Source organism: Budorcas taxicolor, chromosome 20 (assembly GCF_023091745.1).
Source record: "Budorcas taxicolor isolate Tak-1 chromosome 20, Takin1.1, whole genome shotgun sequence".
Taxonomy (NCBI): Eukaryota; Metazoa; Chordata; class Mammalia; order Artiodactyla; family Bovidae; genus Budorcas; species Budorcas taxicolor.
In genome coordinates this window covers 23,455,971-23,479,013 of record NC_068929.1, presented here as the reverse complement: position 1 = coordinate 23,479,013, position 23,043 = coordinate 23,455,971, and the positions used below count along the sequence as shown (strand labels likewise).

The 23,043-nt window shown below is 39.7% G+C and overlaps 1 protein-coding gene and 1 non-coding gene across 4 annotated transcripts in view; one reads left to right on the top strand and one right to left on the bottom strand.

Annotated features, from left to right (window-relative positions):
- PDE4D (phosphodiesterase 4D) overlaps nt 1-23,043 on the bottom strand; it is a 974,373-nt gene that overhangs the window by 438,927 nt on the left and 512,403 nt on the right. The window lies entirely within an intron of this gene.
- TRNAG-CCC (transfer RNA glycine (anticodon CCC)) lies at nt 17,777-17,849 on the top strand. The gene has a single exon. It is a non-coding gene; the product is annotated as a tRNA-Gly (tRNA).

Sequence of the window (23,043 nt, the reverse complement as noted above, 5' to 3'; positions counted from 1 at the left end):
TATATTCTTAATGGTTGGAGCTTTTATTTCTGAAAGTGGGTTCCTAGATCCCAAATTCTGTGCAGTTCTCCCTTTCATAGCCTATGGCAGTACACAGTCCTGAAAGTCACGTCAGAAAAGGTCTATTTCCCACACCCTTGAAAACACTCTCTCCTGACATTCAATTCTGTTCCTTTAGAGCAGAAAAATAAGGTAGCCAGCACTCCAAACTGTCCAGTGATTGCATATGGCTCCTTGCAAAAATGAAACTATTAGGGTTCCTATGAAGGAAAGGGCAGCCTACTTGAACTGAGATATACCAAGGAGAAGACTTGAGCCTCATCAACATGAGAGAACACACCAAAGTAGAGGAGAGGCAGCCAAGAATTTTTGCTTAATTTTTATAGTCAATGGGAGATAAAATACCAAGAGTTCCTTCCATGTTTCCAGTCCAGTCCTTGGTATACCTTCCTTACTAATATTTCAGAATCGGGGAAATATCATATAATTCTACAACATGGTGGTAGTGCCTAATGATTACCAACTGTGATGTACAACTTTGATGTATAACTGTGCATAATTTATAGTTTTCAGATTTAAGGGGCCCTTTGGACCTACGGTCCCATCTTAGGGTCCTAGGAACACATGTACAATATTTTATCTGTAAACTGATTTATGGGTCTTTGTCCAATACTAGAGAATAAGAACTGCATCATATAAGAATTTCCTAAAAGGGGCAGGAAAAAAAAACCAAAAACTGAAGAGTAAGACATAAACCTCTATCGGATATATTCACTGCTAGGTAAAATTCCTTGATTTTCCTCACAGGGGCATTTTTGCTTGTACCTGGGCAATGATTTACCACAAGCTGACAGCATTTCCAGGGGATTACTTGTACTCAAGTTGAGATGAGAAGGGATTACATTTAAAATCTAACCTGCCAAGAATTTAGAATCCCTGAAAACGATGGCCCATTAGCAGTGGTGGCCTTGAGGCAAAGTTAAACCTTCCAATCTTACACAATTCCCTTTCTCAGAGGCTGGGCAGAAGCAGTTGGTGACTCTACCTTAGGGAAAATGCTAACACAAGGGAGAACTTAATGTTCAAGTTAACAGGTTCACAGCAAGATAGGGCTCAGATCTCACTAAGGAATGATCACTAGAAAGGCAGGAAAATCCAGCACAAATCTCACTCGTCAACTCCATGATTCTAAAACAAGGGCAGAAATCACATTAGGGTATCAAGAACACCAATTTTTTGGTATATTAGAGGTCCAATGCTGGTCATGTCCTTAACAGCAATTAAAAGCAATGGCTAGTAAGTAACAGTTTGAGGCCACAGGACTTCCCTTCTAAAAATTCCAATATTTATCAAAGAAGATTCTTTCAGCCAAAAGCTCTACCCTGGCATCATGGGTTTGGCAAATTGGAAAGCTGAAGGAATTCTTTCAGGATACCAGGAAATCATCTGTTCGTGACCTTATCAAAGCCCAGAATCAGCGGAACCATTTTTCCTTACTTGTGGTCTGGGAGGACTTCCTCCTACCCGCTGTGTTCTCCGTCACACCCAGACCAGCAAGCAACGCCGCTGGTGTTCATATCCACCTTCAGCTGTCAAAGCTTTTCTCACTTTCTGACCTACGCAGTTCCCAGCAAATGGATCCAATCCAGTGGCATCAAACAGTCACAACATGCTAATAAATTCTCACATCTCCTTCCGGAGTCCGTACCTTTCTGCCATTACATTCACCAGCTCACAAGAAAATTCCATTTCGAAGTCCCACAACTGCTTCATTCCAGCATTTAATTCACATTAATTCTCTTTCCCTATCTCCCCAAACATTTTTCTTCCTGTGTTCTCTCGCTCTCTTGCCATGCAGCCACCCACCTGACAGTCATTTCTAACCAGGCCACAAATCCTAAAGACATGAACAAATTGAATAATATATTACATTAAATAGCATATTATTACACTATAATAATGTTCTATTTTTATAACAATATTACATTAGCAATGATAGTAATAATAGCAGATGATTTCTATGCACTAGACAGCTCTTTTAGTCTTCATAAAATAATTGAGTTCAGCACTGTCATTATATCCCTTTTGTAGATGAGAAAAGCAAGGCACAGGGAGACTGAGGTGCATCCCCAGGTCAGAGTCTTAGGAGTGAAATCAGAGTTAGGAACCAGTTAATCTGGCTCCAAAAAGCAGACTATGCTATTCCTCTTGGCAGATTGTATTTACCTGAAATTAATTAATTAATTTTTTTTCATATTTTGCCTAGAGTTAATATCTCCAGTCTTTTTCTTCTTAATTCCATTCTTCACTTGAATATCATGTGGATCATTTTTAAATGGGAATCTGAACATGTGACTATTTTGCTTATTATCATTCAATGACTCTACATTTCTTTAGTGATAAAGCGCAACGTGTAAGATCCAAAGCTCAGCAACAGAGATCCCCTCTGACCTTGCTCTGATGTCCACTCCTGTATCTGTCATGGATAACCCTGGTAGTATCCTGGGAAGTCCGGCTCTTTCACAACACTGGAACTTCAAGATGAAAAGTCCTCTGATCAGCGTACTTTTCTCTCCCTTCTCCAGCTGGCTGGCTCCTTTTAAGTGTTATCTCTTCCAAAATACGTTCTCCATTCCTCAGCTTTATTGAGATGCCTCTCGTATGTTTTTTCCCAGCCACATATGACTCCAACTCACTGTTTCACAGCTCTTCATGCATTTATAACTCTCCCAGTGGCACTAGCGTTTCTGGAGGGCAGGCATTCTGCCTTATTTCACTTGCAACTCTAGCACCTAAACCACGCTTGCTTGTTAAATAAAGCAGCTGAAATTATAAAGGCTCTGGATGTCCCAAAGACCCGCTTCACTCTCTCCTAAATCCCTCATTCTCAGCGACTCTTCCAGAATAATTATTAACTACTGAAATACATTCAAAGTAGTCAAACTATTCACTGCATTCTACCAAACACAAACAGTTCACAAAGAACAACCACCAATGTGAATGTGAAGTCTCTTCTCAGGGAATGAGGAATGTTCATGGGTTTTAGCTGGGGATGTCAGAGATGTGTGTGTCTCGGCAGACAATTTCAGTTCAAGAATTAAATTATCAAAGTAGTTGTCCAACTACCTGATTAATCACAGGTTATGCCGTTATTTAATCATGTTCTATGCTTTGAGAACACAACTGGCATATTTCAAGTTCATCAATTAATCATTCTTCTATAATAATCTAAGGTAATAATCTAATATATGCTATGATAATCTTTTTCTGTAACTTCACATAGTATACTGCATATAGTCTTGGACAAAATGATTTCAAATTGAAGGAAATACTGCAAGTCCGTATGTAGATTTACCATGAAGGACATCACAGTGTTTCCCAAATTAATAAAAGGATGTAAATTTCCTTAATGTCCAAATGCTTGGGAAAAAATGGAATATCCATTCAATACAAATATTTATGAATTCAATAAAATGACTATGTTGAAAAACAGACTACACTAAGATGTACTCACTGGCATCTTAATCACATAACATAGACAAACACATGAATTCCACAGCCATGTGCATTTGGGAAATTCTCTGTTACACAGATGTTCCTGGAGGAGCAGGAGTAATCAGCTTTTATTAGGCTAATGTTTGTTCCAATTTGTGAATAAGAAATGGATAGACTATGTGGCACCCTCCGTGGGGACCTATGTGACACTGTGGGAATTAGGCATCTGAAATAACATCTAATGACATGGAGATAAATTCATAAAATATGAACAGTCAAAAACTAGGTTATAAAACAGTGTAACAGTATGATATTGTTTTCAACAAACAAAAAAATATATACTCATATATTGAGAATAAAAACAATACACATCAGAATATAAATATATATATATATATACACACACACAGATGGGAAGAAACAGATGATTTTAATTTTCTGCTTTTCTGCTACCTATATTATCTAAACATTCTAGAATGCCTCATGTTACTATTTTAATAAGACAAGTGAAATTTTACTAAGATTCCAAAATCTGGATTCCATCAACTAAAAAGAGAATTTATTGATTGAGATGAATCAGCAAATTACATTAGCAGAAAATAATAGAAACATTGATTTTTTCTTTTTTTTGCACTTGGTGTTTATACCATCTTTGGCATGTATTCAGATACAGTTGTTAAGACTAGCAAAAACTTGCTTGGACTTGAGTAGTGAACAAAAAGAAAATAGTTCCTATAGCTAAGGGAGACCCTAAAATCTGGGTATCTTTTGGGACCGAAGCTGAGATTCACAGATCAAAGAACTGTTTTTAAAAAATTATGCAATCAGGGGGCCTTATTTATTAGGGAATATATTCAATAAAAATGAATCTGCAAGCTTTAGCAGTGTTAGAATTTTGAAAATATACTAAAATGAAGGGGGCTAATAGTATTGTTATAGATGCAAATAAAATGTGTAGTGGTCATTTTTAGGCTGGAAAAAAATGAAATAATTTATAATAACAAAAGCACTGTGTATTTCAAATCTAGATAACTTGTTTCAGTGAGTCACATGAAAAAAAAAAATCCTTAAAGAATGATTTACAAAATAAAATGCAGTGAAAAAAGAAGAGTCAGTTGTTTCCTTAAGGAGCTGCATTTCTGGACTTCCCTGGGGGTCCAGAGGTTAAAAGTCCAGGGGGAATGCAGGGGGTGTGGCTTCAATCCCTGGTTGGGGAGCTGAGGTCCCACCCATCTCACGGCCAGAAAACCAAAACATAAAATGAAGCAATACCATAACATATTCAATAAAGACTTATAAAATGATCCACATCGAACAAATCTTAGGAAAAAATGAAAAAGCTACAACGCCCCCTGACCTGACTGATATTCACAAACAACTTTCTGATCTAGAATCTGACTTGTTGACTAGAGTTACCTAGGAAAGGTATCATGTGGAACTGGTGTTCTTAGACCAGTCACACCTTTCATTATAAGAGGCAGTGTTAACATTTTGACTCACAAATTAGCCTCTTGGGAATATTATTAACTTGACTCAAGTCTGCAGATTGTGAAAACTGGTGAGACTTAATGGCATACCTTTTAAAACTTGAAAAATCATGAAATCCCATAAATCAGTCAGCCTCATCAGCAGGCCTAACTTTATAGCAAGGATAACTTTTCTTAATCAATCAACTGCTTCATTTTATAAGGCAAGTTTGGAATAAATGAACCAGAGTTTTTCACCTTCATAGACAAGTTGTATTTCATCTAACAGTGTCCCATTGGGAAGAATGTCTGAAAATTTTATATCTGTTAACTGTCACCTCCTCAAAAATCCCAGCAGAAACCTGCAAATCACACAAAGTTAACTAAACATACTGCAGTAAGGGAGAAGACCCCTCGGACAGGGTCTTTTTTTTTTTTAATTAAGACTTTTAAAAAAGATTTTTGATATGAACCATTTTTTAAAGTCTTTATTGGATTTATTACAACACTGTTTCTCTTTTATTTTATTTATTTATTTATTTTTGGCTATGAGGAATGTGGGATCTTTGCTCCTGACCAGGGACTGAACCAGCATCCCCTCTATTGGAAGGCAATCTTAACCACTGGACTGTCTGTGAACTCCCTTGGACAGGGTCTTAAGAGTACCTTATCAGAAGAAGCTAGGGAAGCAAGCAGCTAAGTTATTTTTTGTTCATTCTCATTTTTTTTTTTTTTAACACAGGGATGGGAAAGTAGCTCGATCCCACTATCATTTAACAGGGGCAGGAAATTCTGTTGGTTTCAGTTTCACACCTAACAAAGGCCCTTGACTACTGATAATCTTATCTCAACGAACCTATTATATACGTAAAGCTTAAAGCAGCAATAAAATCAACTGAACAAAGTGATGCTCATTCACTGAAGTCTCAGGTGGGCCCACACACTTTATACCTCCAAGCTCTTTATAAACTGTTTGAATGTTAAACAGAGTGACATTTTGCTTTAGAATGTATGAAAATGGAAACAAATGAGTTTAATAAACATAATGGGCTCTGACAACATGACTTCTGCAACAGATGCCCTATACTACTTCCTACACTTTCGTCCTTAAACAGCATCATTTGCTTGCCAAGATACAAACTGTTGCCAATATTCAGCTGCAGAATTTCCAACAGTAAGAAGCAGTGGAAAGAATTAAAACAGTTTAATTTCCAAATAATCAAATGTCTTCTATCATTACAAAATGGAAGATGAAAAACAAGACTGCTGCAAGTTCTTACTCTGTCAACTAGTTCGTCAAGCAAAGAGGAGGTGTCTTTGGCAAAGCCTATTCTATATTTGGTAGCTGGATGATTTTTTTTTAAAAATATTTCAACTTGTTCCTCTACCTCAGCTAGCTAGCCAGCCAGCATGAGTTGAACACTTCCTATATATATACAAAAGAAATAAATGCTATAAATCTTATCTAGGAAAAGAAGTCATAAATCCATCTGATGTCCAATTCATGCATCACGGAAGGACTCACTTCAAACGACCATACTGTGAGATAGAAATAAAAAGTTGACACATTAGTGATCCTATTTGAAACCTGTGGTTGACTAACATTACATTGAGTTTATATTCTACTTATGCCATCACTTACTTCCCTATATTAATTAAGTTGTTAATGTTCTCTCTCACGTGGATTACAAACCACGAGGTGGGCAGATACATACACATTCATCTTTGATTTATCCACAATGCCTAGTACATTGCTCTATGTATTGTAGGTGCTCAGAAAATAGTTGTTAAAAAAAGGACTTGAATTTATATTTCATAGTCATTAACTTTTAAAACTAGCTATTGTCTCTGTATGATTATTAAATAGTGCCTCCTTTTACTCTCAAAAGTATCATTGTTTGGACTGTAAATCACCTGGCTATCATTTCACCCTGGAACTGCAAATATACAAGGCTGGCTTAGCCACTAGTGTGAAAACAATTCAAAGGCAAAGACTGAGTCTTATCCATAACTGCCTCCCCAAATCTGTCACAGTACCTCCACTTCTTTAGGGTCTACCCTGGTGACCCAAGAACAGTAACAGGTAATAGAGAAACTCAGATTTAATCACTCCAAATAAATCCCAGAGGAAACAAAATGGAAAAGAGGGACCAGCAAAGAATTAGGGAAGTAAAAGTATTGACCTGGATGTTCTCCTAAATTTAGATGACACGAAAGTTATGCCCCTGTCCTCAAATCCATATAGCAGTGAAATATCTTTCCTATTGTCAGATGCCTCTAGATTTCTGGGTTCATACAGCAAAATTCGAGAGTTATTTGTAATTAAGGGAAAGATCAAGAATGAGGATGCTGGTTATGGAGGCAAGTGACTTTGGTTTACAGTCCCATGCTGCCAAAAGTGGCTTAGTAACCTTAGAGGATTGATGATACCGTTCTAGTATCAGTTTCCAGGACACTAAAGCTTTAATCATTCATTCAACAAGTGTTTGTCAAGTTGCTATTCTAGGTGTTGGGAATCCGGCAGGAAACGAAACAGACAAGTAAGTGTGCCTGCTTCCCTGGAACGGACCTTCTAGTAGATAGAGGTAGGGAGATGATCATATAATGAAGAGAAATGTGTAAGAGCGGTGATACGTGACAGAAACAATAACACAGCAAGGAAAGAATACAAGGAGGTCAGGCATGGGGTAAGGAGGGGGCTGCTCGCTGCCCTGGAGCTCTTGGTGGCAGACTTTAGGAGATGTGAGAGGTGGAAGGGCTAGTTTCCCTGCTGTAACTGACTCCTGTGGAGATAAAGGGAAAGGATCCAATGCAGCTAACATGATATAGAACATAATTGTTACTAAGATTCTGCAAGTCCCTAAACTGAAATATTTCTTTTAATTAATGGAAGAGATCCATGTGCTTTTCTGTCCTGACTTGTTCCTTTGTTGATGGACTATTTGATATTGTTAGTCACTGACAATATAAGCAACTGTGATTTAGCAACTGCTTAAAATTTCCCTGTTAAGTGTGATGAATTAATCCCAAATCCAGGTAACATAGGATAAAAGGCAATTACAGAAAACATAAAGCCATAATAAATTAAGAGTAAATCAGTTAGGAGCAGCACAGGCCCTTGTTAACTACCTTAATTACTGATATTTAGTAACAGAAGCTGGTGCCAAAATATTAAACACAGTCACCTCCCCTTTACTTATTCCCTTGAGACAAATATTCAGTTACAAAGTCATGGATTAGTCACTACCAATAACAATTATAGCTAGTATCTCCTGAGTATTTGATCAAGGAGTCTATAAAAGGCACTGTGCTAAGAACTTTTTATGTAATAAGTTCCTGTAATTGGAAGACTTATTAGGAGTAATTGAAATTGTATTTTTCTCCTAATGCATGAACACTCTCCAAGGAGAAGCAAGTACCTGGTTCTGCTCAGGCCCCTCCTGGGATGAGAACCATCTGGCTTCACCAGGCAGCATCTCTGCTTTCAGCATATCTAAATATTGTAAAGTTCTTTGTATCAAACTAAAGTTGACCTTTCAACTTATACAATCTCTTGATCCTACACTGGAAGTCATTCAAAATCAAGCATCATTCTTTTCTATTATGACAACCCTGTGACGATCCAAAGACAGCTTTCATCTCCCCCTTGTCTTTTCTAGGCTACATAATTTCAGTTTGATTGTTCTCAATACGTCATAGTTTCTAGATGCTTCACCATCCTGGCAACAGACTTCTGAACTTATTCCTGTTTGTTGATTCCTCTTCAACCTGTATCCAAAATTAAACCAAGATTCCAGGTATGACCTAACTATTATGGGGCAGAGAGAGACAATCATTTGCATTTCTCTGTTCACTATACAAACTTTAATTTGAAAAGCTACCTGCACTTCAAAGCTCATAGCAGTACTATTCACAAGAGCCAAGTCATGGAAGCAGCCTAAATGTCCAGACAGATGAATGGATAAAGAAAATGTGGTACGTATATACAATGGAATACTCAGTTCAGTTGTTCAGTCACTCAGTCGTGTCCGACTCTTAGCTACCCCATGGACTGCAGCACGCCAGGCTTCCCTGTCCATCACCAACTCCTGAAGGATAGCTTTCCCTATTCACCACCAGTATCCTGAATGGAATATTACTCAGACTTTAAAATGAATGAAATAATGCTATTTGTAGCAACATGGGTAGACCTGGAGATTATCATACCAAGTGAAGGAAGTTAAACATAGAAAGGCAAACACAGCTTGATACCACTTTTATGTGTAATCTAAAAAATGATATAAATGAACTTATTTATTAAACAGAAATAGACACGTAGACAGAAAACAAACTTATGGTTACAAAAAGGAAAAGGTGAGTGAGGGATAAATTAGGAGTTTGGGATTAAGAGATACACATTACTATATATAAAACAGACAAACAACAGCACAGAGAACTATATTCAGTGTCCTGTATAAACTATTATATGTAAGAATCAGAAAAAGTATACACACACACATATGCATATAATATGTGTGCAAGTGTGCTCAGCTGCATCCAATCTTTGCAATCCCATGGACTATACCCCGCCAGAATCCTCTGTCCGTGGAATTTTCCTGGCAAAGAATACGGGAGTGGGTTGCCATTTCGTAGATTCATCAGCCCTAGGGATGATCCAGGGGATCTTTACAACCCAGGGATTGAACCCACATATGCCTCCTGCATTGTCAGGCAGATTCTTTACCACTGCACCACCTGGGAAGCCCATACGTGTGTGTGCGTGCGTGTATAACTAAATCACTCTGCGGTATGTCTTAAAACATTGAAAGTCAACCATAACTTCAATAAAAAATTAAAATAAAAAATAAATACACGAATGAAGCTTAAGACAGAAATCGCCCCATACTCTTAATCCATGTACTATCTTTCCTAGGAGTCCATAATCCAATTCAGATTAACTACAAATTTAAAATTGTAGTCATGTTTATTAGCAAACTGTTGATCCTGACTGTATTCCAGTTTGTTCCCTGTTGCTTTCAAGTCCATTTTTCTATATATTTGATGGGATGAATAATATTCTATTCCTTATTCAGTATTCTTTATTCCTTATTCTTCATTTATGATGTTCAACTAGCAAAGAAAAAATCTATTTAAGGGCCTCTTTGATGGCTCAGTGGTAAAGAATCCACCCACCAAAGCAGGAGACATGGGTTCCATCCCTGATCTGGGAAGATCCCACATTCCTCAAAGTAACCACACCTGTGTGCCACAGCTATTGAGCCTGTACTCCGGAGCTAGGAAGCCACAACTAGTGAGCCCACCTGTGACAGCTACTGAAGCCCATGTTCTAGAACCCGTGCTCCAGAACAAGAGAAGCCACCACAACAAGAAACCGCCACACCACCGTTAGAGAGCAGCCCCCGAGAGCCGCAACCAGAGAAAAGCCCATGCAGCAACCAGGACCCCGCGCAGCCAAAAATAAACAAAATTATTTTTAAAATATATATTTAATTGCATTTTCATCCAGCCTATACATCCATTATTTCTACAAGTTTACCACAAGAGATCTTTTCATAAGCCTTACCAAGATAAAAATACACTGTTTTCACAGCACTTTCCTGATTTACCAGACAAGTGATAGTGAAGTTATGACTAATACTGTGTTGATTGGCAAATGCAAATAATGATGGGCTTTGGGTCTAGATATTTCTCTCAATCAGACTGAAAGCTCTGTGAGAGCAGAGCAAAAGGCAGCATCTTAAAAAATCATTCACATATTAACTTTGAAGTATAAAAAAACAATTTAACGGAGACCGAGGCAGTGTGAAGGCAATGAATGGCACCCCACTCCAGTACTCTTGCCTGGAGAATCCCAGGGACAGAGGAGCCTGGTGGGCTGCAGTCCATGGGGTCGCGAAGAGTCGGACATGACTGAGCGACTTCGCTTTCACTTTTCACTTTCATGCATTGGAGAAGGAAATGGCAACCCACTCCAGTGTTCTTGCCTGGAGAATCCCAGGGACAGGGGAGCCTGGTGGGCTGCTGTCTTTGGGGTCGCACAGAGTTGGACACGACTGAAGCGACTCAGCAGCAGCAGCAAGGCACTGTAACTTGTGGGGAACACCAAATAGTGAACACGTACGGGGAATGAAAATATGGTTTGCCAATAGCAAGTAAACAAAACAGATAATCTAGTAACAAAGCATCAAGATAACAGCTCAGGACAAAAGAAAGAAGGTCAAATGGGATGACAGAAAGGGTTGCGATATCAGGGTCTTTGAATTCAATCTGCCTTTTAAAGACTCCTTGATCAAATGAGACACCTCATTCAGCTTGAAGAGTGACGCTTGGAGAACTTTCATAGGAAAATATACTGAGACTAAGAATGCTTAAATAAATTGGTACCATTTTGCTTTGAGACGAAAAGACAAGGGTGATTTTATGACATGACTCGTAGACCTTTTGCAAAGAATAACGATGTCTACAGCATTCCATCCTCTCTCAGGAGGTAACACGTGGTTTTAAAGAGAAGCAGAGGGAATTGAATGAAGCAACACCGAAAGGTTATCTGGCAATAGATGGCTATTAAGCTCTGGGAATTTGTTTGGAAGACTTTTGAAAATGTCCTCAGGGGCCCTTCCATCCACAGTCTATTGTCGCCAAGGTTCACATTCGAAGAACTCAAGCTAAGAATAGACAGCTTACACACCTGAAAATTAGGTGTCAGGAAAAGAAATCACTGACCCAAACCATCCTGAACATGTGCTACCAGAAGCAACAACACTTTTTTTTTTTCTTATAGCCTTCCCCCTATTTTATAGCATTAGAAATCAATCATTTACTGATCAGTCAGAATGGGAAACTTTGAGACACTCTAAAGGAGAAACACATGGTCCCTACCCTCATAAAGCTTACAACGTTTTGGGGGAAAAAGAAGACTCAAACACATGCATAAATTTGCAGTCAGTACAAGACAGTCCATGCTGAGACTCAAGCATGAAATGTTGTGAGAGCTCAGGGGAAAAAAAAAAAATCAATATTCACCCAGAAGTACACTCGTTCAGTTTACACAGCAACTCGTGCCCTCTGTCATTTACACAGACTACAGAATCCCTGGCTAAAACTGACTGCACAGTCTCTAAAATATGCATATGACAATCTTATGAGTTCTCTTACAAAGTTACACCAAACAGGAGATAAAGACAGCAAATACTAATCCCAAGTGCTTATCTATTGTTACCTTCAAAGATGGCATGTTTGGATTTTTTTTCATAAAAGAAATGACAGAATTCTTGAAATGCCTGTTTCATTTAGGAAAAATCATGTACTTAGCTGTTCTTCCCCATGGGAAGAAATCAGTAGTGTTATTATTCGGAGAAAGAAAGGCTAGGTCACCTCAATTATGTGAAGAGGAAAACCTAGGTCATCCGAACTACCAGTGCTATTGCTGTAATGAGTGACAGAACGCAGTATCTAGAATTCATTTAACATGTGATTCTTTTCCTATCATGAACAATGTTAGTCCCCAAGAGAACAGATGGTACGCATTTTAAATTATTCAATGAAGTGTGCTTTTTAAACCACAAATGTGTACTAGCAGAGTGAATACATCTGGCATTTAACCCTTGCTTATGTTTTTGCTCTGATATGTTCTAATAGATAACCACAGTCGACTGAGAAGTACCCCTTTATTTCAGCTGTCATTCTGGACACAAAGATAACAGAAAACAGTTAAAGGGGGAAAAAACCCCAGGATTTGGCCTGAGGAGGCAAGAAGGCAAAATAAGAAAAGTAAAAGAGAGCAAGAGAGAAAAAAGGAAATATGCATGATTTCTTGGGTGATACAAGGGTAATACTGAAGATGCAATCTTTAGCAAGCTACTAGGAACTAAGCTGCCGCTGCTGCTGCTGCTAAGTCGCTTCAGTCGTGTCCGACTCTGTGCGACCCCAGAGACGGCAGCCCACCAGGCTCCCCCGTTCCTGGGATTGTCCAGGCAAGAACACTGGAGAGGGTTGCCATTTCCTTCTCCAACGCATGAAAGTGAAAAGTGAAAGCAAAGTCACTCAGTCGTGTCCGACTCTTCACGACCCCATGGACCGCAGCCCACCAGGCTCCTCCGTCCATGGGATTTTCCAGGCAAGAGTACTGGAGTGGGGTGCCATCACCTTCTCCAAGGAACTAAGCTAGTTGAGATCAAGTAAGAAAGCATATGGGCTTCCCAGGTGGCGCAGTGGTAAAGAATCTGTCTGCCAGTGCAGGAGATACGGGTTCGATCCCTTGGTTGGGAAGATTCCCTGGAGAAGGAAATGGCAACCTGGTCCAGTATTCTTGCCTAAAAAGTTTCATGGACAGAGGAGCCTGGTGGGGAGTCCATGGGGGGTCTCAAAGAGTCAGACATGACTGAGCAACTGAGCACACGTACAAGTGAGTATCTAAATCCAAACTCTAGTATCTTGCTTTCATGACACCTTCTCAGGTTTCATAGAGAACATACTCCAAGTGACCTGCGTGCTTTAAAGGATCACAACACCTGGAGTACTTTGTCTTTTCATCCGGGGCCATTTACCCTTAGAACATGGTGAGAAAAAGAAAACAGCTCCAACACTTTGGTCACCTAATGTGAAGAACTGAATCATTGGAAAAGACCCTGATACTGGGAAAGACTGAAGGCAGGAGAAGGGGATGAAAGAGGATGAGATGGTTGGATGACATCACCGACTCCATGGATATGAGTCTGAGCAATCTCTGGGAGATAGTGAAGAACTGGGAAGCTTGGTGTGCTGCAGTCCATGGGGTCACAAAGAGTCAAACACAACACAGTGACTGAATAACAACAACGTAAGAGAAACAAAGGGAACACTATTGTAGGAAAGAGATGCAGGACGGAGTAGGTGACTTGGTCATCCTTGGACCACACATGGCTACTAGGCCTGAGTTTGACCAATACACTATTAATTTTTTTCCTTTGATCCACCCTTTAAAGCATACATGAAATGTCACATTAAAGTTGAGCTTTGGGCTTCTTTTGAAAATGTATAAGGCCTAGGACATGGAAGCTCTCTTCCTAGATGGTGAATTAAACTGAAGCAGAGTTATCAGCTATGTCCTCTGGATGGGGCAGGCATTCTTCAGTTTGACACAATCACTACCCAAGATATCTAGTTCAGATACATTTCCCATATTTGACCTTAAGACGTTTTAAGTGAAACTTCAAGTGGAGAAAGGAGTAAATCTGTTATCACCTGGTCAAACTTTAATCAAAACATTAACTCTTGGCTAGAGTAAGCTCTGGCCTTCCTAGTACAAATATCAATTCCAGGAATATTTTCAACTCTTTACAAAGCTTCACAGGAGCTCCGGAATTGCCTCATTAGTATGTATCAGCAACTTACTACAAAATTGTGAAAAAAAAATGCTTTCATTTATCAATACAGACTTACATTTAAAGCAAGATAAAAAACTAGAGCCAATTTTTCTGAAGGAAGAAGCATTCAATATCAAATTTGGAAACACTTTCCCAATGGGAATGACATGTATTGGTGTTCTGGTTTATGGTGACATGTCTGAAGTTTCTAATGATTTTGTTCTCAATATTTGTATGCCATTAAATGGCAGACTAAACTACCTGACTATATAGATCCCTGTTGCAATGTGTGAGATTGTAAAAACGGTCAATTATTTAATAAGAATTTCAGATATGACTTAAATAGTATCAACTGATTTAGTTAAAATTATTTGAGATCATGTAGACAAAATAATACAGTGAACAAACCATAACTTTTCAAGTAATCTGAAACAACACTTAGGTGTAGCTTCGATCCAGTCTTACTCAAGGGATCAATGCATCAATTTAGAAGACTATATCTCCCTCTGCCTCACAATATAATTTGTAATTATTAGCAAGGTTAAAGAAGAGAAAGTAGAGAAAGTATGATACATAGCACACTGTATCTATTTTAAAGCACTTTTTTTTCCCACTGACTATCTCATGTGGTCATGTAATGGCTGAGTGTTGACAAGGTATAAAGGACGCTCATTGGTTGAAAGATTGAATCCCCGATAATTAAATAATGTACCTACTATTATCTGTCAGTTGATATTTCTGATATAATGGAGGCATTTGCTTAAAAGCATAATGTGGGTTTTTAAAAATTAGAAAGGACTGTAAAAGAACACCACAAAATAAGTGACAGAGATGTAATGTACAGTACAAGGAATATAATCAGTGATATTATAATAACTCTTTAGGACGCATAATCTATTAAAAACATCAAATCACTATGTTTTACACTTAAAACTAATGTAACATTCTGAGCCAACTATACTTCAATAAAAAAGAATAATTTAATTTGCTCATTGTGCTGTATATATAAAATGGACTTCTCAGGTGGCTCAGTGATAAAGAGTCCACCTGCCAATGCAGGAGACTCAGGAAATGTGGGTTTGATCCTTGGGCCGAGAAGATCCCCTGGAGGAGGAATTGGAAATCCACTCATTTTCTTGCCTGGGAAATCCCATGGATTGAGAAGCCTGGTGAGCTACAGTCCACGGGTCACAAGAGTCAGACACCACAAAGCGTGCACACACACACACACTATAGATATACATATATATATAGCATATCCATGTTATATATAATACTTATTATATGTAAATATTCATTCTATTTATATTCATTTCAAGTAATTACTAAGTAAACTGTACATAAAGTAATGAGTATACTTTTTCAAACACATACACCATACGCAAATTCAAATTAGTTTCCTAAATGACTTATTTCACTGAATGATTGAATGAATGAAGGAATGCTACTAGGGTTGAGGTCATTTTTGGAATAACCCTTTGGGAATTATCATTACAAACCATTTCCAGTGTTCATAAGAAAACTGCTTCTTGATTTCAGAGTCATTTACCAATTGACCCACATATTAATGCCAAAGGACTTTTGGCAGCTTCATAGGAGACCTACCTTCAGCAGATGGAGATTTGTCATCAATGATTTTAAAAGTAAAGTATAGCACAGACTCTGGAGGAAGGCTCAAAAGGAGAATCCCCAAAACATTTGAATAATGGCAACACGCCACAGGAAGCATTTAGGAAGTCTCACTCTCTATTTGGTTAATGTATAAATTCTATTATGTTCTTGTCAATCTGTTCCCCTTTTATCTTTTCATATGTGTGTGAAAAACAGTGAAGCAAAATCTGTGTAATTTCGAGTCAATGTCAGATGTTATGGTATATTTAGACTTTACGTTAGGGCAGACTTTAATTAAGTAAAAGCAACTAATAAACTGTCACATCAGAAGTACTGAATAATAATTACTGGCTTACTCATTCCTTTAATAACACCATCTGTGAAGGTAAATTAAAGATTCATTTTGGGGGAACTCTCACTAGGGTCAGATTTGGCAGACTGGGCCTCACGTTGGCAATTTATCACATCGCAGCTGCGGGATGCATCAGACCCATGGGTGACCAGGCTTGATGCTATTTGACTCCTGCGCTTAGGACACAAAACCTGAGCATTTCTCCTTCACTGAAAAGACTGCAACCGAGCCCATCAGCTTCTCTTTCCCCGAATCTGCCTCCCCAAACTTTTCCACCCAGTGAATGCCTAGCCAGTCTTCAGGATTCCACTGCAGTTTATGCTCCTTTCACAAGATTGCTTGTTGGAAAGGACTGAGGTGTGAAGACAGAGACAGCAATGCACACACTCTTTCATTCATCTACTAACTCACTGTTGTTCACTCGCTCAGGTGTCTGTCTCTTTGTGACCCATGGACTGCAGCACACCATGCTTCCCTGTCCTCCAGTATCCTCCAGAGTTTGCTCACACTCACGTCCATCGAGTCAGTGATGCCATCCAATCATCTCTTCCTCTGTTATCCCCTTCTCCTCTTGCCTTCAATCTTTCCCAGCATCAGGGTCTTTTCCAGTGAGTCAGTTCTTCACGTCAGGTGGCCAAAGAATTGAAGCTTCAGCTTCAGCATCAGTCCTTCCAATTAATATTCAGGGTTGATATCCTTGAGGACTGACTGGTTTGATCTCCTTGCAGTCCAAGGAACTCTCAAGAGGTTTCTCTAGCACCCCGATTCAAAAGCATCAATTCTTCAGTGCTCAGCTTTCTTTATGGTCCAATTCTCATTAATTCATTAGCAGTGACTAAATCAGGCTTCCCTAATAGTGCAGTTGGTAAAGAATCCACCTGCAATTGGTCTAACAGGAGACCTCTGTTCAATCCCTGGGTTGGGAAGATCCCTTAGAGAAGGGAAAGGCTGCTCACTCCAGTATTCTGGCCTGGAGGATTCCATGGACTGTATAGGCCATGGGGTCGCAAAGAGTCAGACATGACTGAGCGACTTTCACTTTCAAATGCTTACTAAGGTGTCTCTGATACGTCAGCCACACGCCAGGGGCTCATACATTGCTCTAGCTCCCCAAGGCCCATAGGAGAATGAACGAGACAGACAAGGAAACCAAGCACGAGCGTGCTAAATGCTACTGGACTGTGTGAGTTTGTAAGCATTTGTGAGAAGAAACAGAGGCGTAATTTGTCACAATGAGAAAGTAACATTAGGGATAGCATGCGGGGCAGTACACAGCATATACGTTAAAACTTGAAGCCATTCTTACAATGAACTTGGAAGAATGTGATATATTATGCTGCTGTCAGAATGTAAATGTTTACTGGGTTTCCAATCCCATTCCTTGCAAGGGTTATACTTTCAGCCCCTCAATGCCAGTTGCTACCATGAGACTCTCTTTGGCCTGTGGCTTGTAACCGGAAAAGATCTGTGGCATTTCTGAGCGCTAAAAGCCATTGAGTGTGGAGACTTCCCTGGTGGTCCAGTGGTTAAGACACTGCACCCCCAATGCAGGGGGCATGGGTTTGATCCCTAGCCGGGGAACGAGGATCCCACATGCCGCAAGGCGTGGCCAAAAAGAAAGTAAATATACAAAGCTATGCAAATCAACCATACATCAGACTTCAAAAAAAAAAAAACCACAAAATTAAAAACAGTCATTACGTGACCCCACCATCTCCCCATCTTTTCTGCCTCTCAGGAGGGGCTGGTGTCAGAATGGGCTCTGAATGGCCTGTTCCTTAAAAAAAGCGTAAGAAGCAGAGCAGCATTGACTAGCTAAGAACACATTAATAAGAGCGAGAAATAAAACCATGGTCGTAGCCACTGAGATATCAGAGAGGCTCGTTACCTCAGCAGAGCTGGGCTGAACTGCCAGAAGCAAAGAATAAGCTCACAGCTGTCAGGGGTAGGTTGGGGGCAGACGTTTTACTTTCTTCACACCAAGCAGGCTGACAAAAGGGAGATTGCATTCGTAAAGGTAAAGGCATTTGGTAAAAGAAAATGACACCTTCTCTAGTTTGTCACGATGTTTTTGACAACAAACTCTAAAATCTTCTGGCTGCCGTTTGAGCAAGGATCTCAGTGCCAGGCTCCAGCACTCCCTTAGCCACACTGAAGCTTTTCCCTGGTTCCCCTCTCTCTTCTCTGGGCTCAGTTCTCCCGAGTGCCTCAGGCGCTTCCCTGCTTCCCTCCTAAGTCGTGCCTGGGGAGTGCTGGTTGAATGGGGAATGAAGTTCCCTGAATTTTCAACACACCAGGGTATCATTCTCAGCATCATTAAGACCATAGTCCATGGAAATGTACCACGGAAATAACTGCAACCACAATTCAAAGAACCATCTTTACAGTGGGGATTCTCAAATGCGTCTGTCCACTCCCCCACTCCCCTTGCCAAACAGAGAGCGGAGGGAGAGTTGTTGTAGTTTGGGAACAAAAATAACAATAATAAAAAATAAAAATATCTTTCCCCAGGGGAATCTGCTACAACCCTTCACTTCCCATCCACAGGTCCTATCTGGTTCCTAATTCCAGGTTGAGAGGTTGACAGGCCCTGCTTGACAGGTATAAAACATGACTGATCACATAATCATGCTTTTGGTGCACCTAGCCCTACAAATATTAATTCTACTTGCAGTCATGGGCTCAAATGACTTTTAATGCCCCTTATCTGACAATGTTTCATTTTGCCTAGAGTCTCTGATCTGCCTGAGACAGCCCTGCTTTGCACCTGTTCCTTGATTTGCTCCTGGTTTCCTGTAAAAATTTTAATAGGAACAGATGCAAAGCAAGGCTGTCTCAGACCAGAGACTCTGTTCTATTAGGTACAGAAATGGTATGGACCTAAGAGAAGCAGAAGACATTAAGAAGAGGTGGCAAGAATACACAGAAGAACTATACAAAAAATATCTTTATGACCCAGATAATGATGATGGTATGATCAGTCACCTATAGACAGACATCTTGGAATGTGAAGTCAAGTGGGCCTTAAAAAGCATCACTACAAACAAAGCTAGTGGAGGTGATGGAATTCCAGCTGAGCTATTTCAAATTGTAAAAGATGATGCTGTAAAAGTGCTACACTCAATATGCCAGGAAATTTGGAAAACTCAGCAGTGGCCACAGGACTGGAAAAGGTCTGTTTTCATTCCAATCCCAAAGAAAGACAGTGCCAAAGAATGTTCAAACTACCACACAATTGCATTCATCTCACATGCTAGCAAAGTAATGCTCAAAATCCTACAAGCCAGGCTTCAGCAGTACATGAACAGTGAACTTCCAGATGTTCAAGCCAGATTTAGAAAAGGCAGAGGAACCAGAGATCAAATTGCCAACACCTGTTGGACCATTGGAAAAGCACGAGAGTTCCAGAAAAACATCTGCTTCTGCTCTATTGACTATGCCAAAACCTTTGTATGAATCACAACAAACTGGGAAATTCTTAAATAGGTGGGAATACCAGACCACCTTACCTGCCTCCTGAGAAATCTGTGTGCAGGTCAAGAAGAAACAGTTAGAGCTCAACATGGAACAACAGACTGGTTTCAAATTAGGAAAGGAGTACGTCAAGTCATGTATTGTCTGTCACCCTGCTTGTTTAACTTATATGCAGAGTACATCATGTAAAACACTGGGCTGGATGAAGCACAAGCTGGAATCAAGATTGCCAGGAGAAATATCAATAACCTCAGATATGCAGATGACATGCAAAAAAGAAGTAAAGAGCTTCTTGATGAAAGTGAAAGAAGGGAGTGAAAACGTTGGTTTAAAACTCAATATTCAGAAAACTAAGATCATGGCATCCGATTCCATCACTGCATGGCAAATAGATGGAGAAACAATGGAAACAGTGACAGATTTTATTTTGAGGGGCTCTAAAATCACTGCAGATGGTGACCGCAGCCATGAAATTAAAAGACGCTTGCTCCTTGGAAGAAAAGCTATGCCAAACCTAGACAGCATATTAAAAAGCAGAGACATTACTTTGCCAACAAAGGCCATCTAGTCAAGGCTATGGTTTTTCTAGTAGTCAAGTATGGATGTGAGAGTTGGACCATAAAGAAAGCTGAGCACTGAAGAATTGATGGATTTGAACTGTGGTGTTGGAGAAGACTCTTGAGAGTCCCTTGGACTACAAGAAGATCCAACCAGTCAATCCTAAAGGAAATCAGTCCTGAATATTCATTGGAAGGACTGATGCTGAAGCTGAAACTCCAATACTTTTCCTACCTGATGTGAAGAACTGTCTCATTGGAAAAGACCCTGATGCTGGGGAAGATTGAAGGGAGGAGGAGAAGGGAACGACAGAGGATGGGATGGTTGGATGGCATCCCCGACTCTATGGACGTGGGTTTGAGTAAGCTCTGGGAGTTGGTGATGGACAGGGAAGCCTGGCATGCTGCAGTCCATGGGGTCGCAAATAGTCGGTCATGACTGAGCAACCAAACTGAACTGAACCTTTCCTCCTAGACAGCACATTATTTGGCCACTCTAAATCTAGACTCATTATCAAGAAGTGTTTAGGCCCAGGAAGGTTTGTGCCAGGAATTTTCCATAGCATTCTCTCACTCTCTCATACTAGGTTTATACAGCTTTCTTCCCAGGTTTCCACCTCTGAATGTGCCAAAAAACAAAACAAAACAAACTTTAAAAATGCCCTAAAAATATCTTGAACTCACTGTACAAATGTATTGCTTACTGAATCTTGGAGACTTTATATTAATTATCTGAATCAAACTCCCTTCTCTTATCCCTCTTTTCTTACCTGTCATGAATTCCTTGCAAGAAGAGAGATAAAAGTCAAGTAATTATGGGTTAGGATTCATAAGAATAACTTTGTTTTCAATATTTTAAAAATGCCTACATTCTTTATTTGGTTAAACTGCATAGGTTTTTCCAGTCTAACATCTCATGTTGGGGGATGGTGGTGTGCCTAAAAAGATGACAGTACCAAGGAAAGGCCGCCTGCTTCTTAGTGACCCCCATCCCCAATCTTTGTTAGGAAGCAGTGAGGAAACTCCACAGAATGACTTGATTTCCTCACATATCTCCAACTTACATGGCACTATTTGCAAGACCTCTTTAAGCATAAAGATTTGGACTGATACCTGATATCACAGTCACCCAAGGGCACACATACGTTTGCCAATAGTAGCTACCTGATGGAATTCAGTTTCTCTGTGTATTTGACATTTGGCAGTATTTCTTCAGCATTCCGGCTACATGTATGCACCATACTGACATCCGAGAGCAAGGCAATTTTTGGTTTATTTTAAGATAAAATGTTAAGCCAACAGCTCTGTTTTGACTATGCAAATGTTCACCTAGTGCCAACTGATTAGCATTTTTAAGGCAAAGAATTTGGAAGAGATGGTATGTTAGGCATGTTACACTTAGTGTGAAGGAGAATCATGTATTTCCTGAGGCTTTTGTGGTGCCACAATCACTCTCTGCCCATAAACTGTAGGTAAAATTGAGGAACATGTGAAGATTTTTTTTAAGCAAAGTTTTTTTTTTTTTTTTTTTTTTTTTTTTTAAGTAAAACATCTTAATTATTCTCAAGAAGTTAACAACTCACTCTACCAATTTGTCAGTATAGGCTGGTAACAAAGGGAACCTGGCAGGTCAGCATTTCAGCACCGAGTAAGCCATCTAGTGGTCAAAAGAGGGACTGTGGCCACAAGTCTAGCAGCATTAACAATAAAATGCAGAAGCAAAGCTGTTAATATTCCTTAAACAACTGTAACACAAGCACCACACCTACATTTTAAAACTCTAACAACTATCAATCAGCTGTCTCTCCCATTTTCCCTAAGGACTGTAGCAAATGTCCTTTCTTCTTTCTTCTCAGTTGACTCCCCACTTCCCACACACAGCAGATGATATTCCTCCTCAAAGAGAAAATAGTAGCTATCAAAAACGAATGTTCTCCATGTCCAGCCACCCAGCTGACAAACTCATCCACGCCCACATGGATGATTTCCATTTTCCTTCCCACTACCACCTTAGGCAAACCGTACCCACCTATGCTTCAGATCTCAGTCCCTCCAACATCTTCAGAACTCAGCTCTATCCAAGAGCTCTGGTGTTCTTCCTCTTCTCCAAATCTTCCTCTTAAGCAAGTCTAAGAAGTGGAATCAGTATTTCCCATCTTATATTTCCCTCGCTCCATTCCTACTTCACCCAGATACCTCCATACCTCTTCCTTGTTTTCTTTAGACTATTTTGATTCCTCTTTCACATTTTCAACTCAACCCACCTCCATCTATTTTCTGCTCCCAACACTATGGAAATATATTTCACCAGGTCATCATCTGACCTACATTTCACTACATCCCACTAACATTTTCAGAACTGCTGGTCACGCCCTCGTTTCTGAAGCACTCCTTTTTTTCTTGGCTGTCTTGTCCTTCTAATGTTGCATAGCCTCTGGTGGTTGATCTCATTGACTCACCAAGGCTATCTATGGATGGACAGACCACAATCAAAATCTCTAGTTCTGATCCATCTCCTGAGCTTCCAATATACATATCATACCTGGCTCCTGGGCAGCTTCATCTGGAGACATCCATTGTATATTTCAAGTTCAACCATACTCAAAATTCTCCTCCAGTATTTTCTTCTGCAGTGAATAGCACCCCATTTGTTCACCCCGTGACCCTATTTTGAATCCTGGGAACAGTATTAACTCCTTCTTCAACCTTGTCTATAGGGCCTATCAATTACCAAGACATGCAGT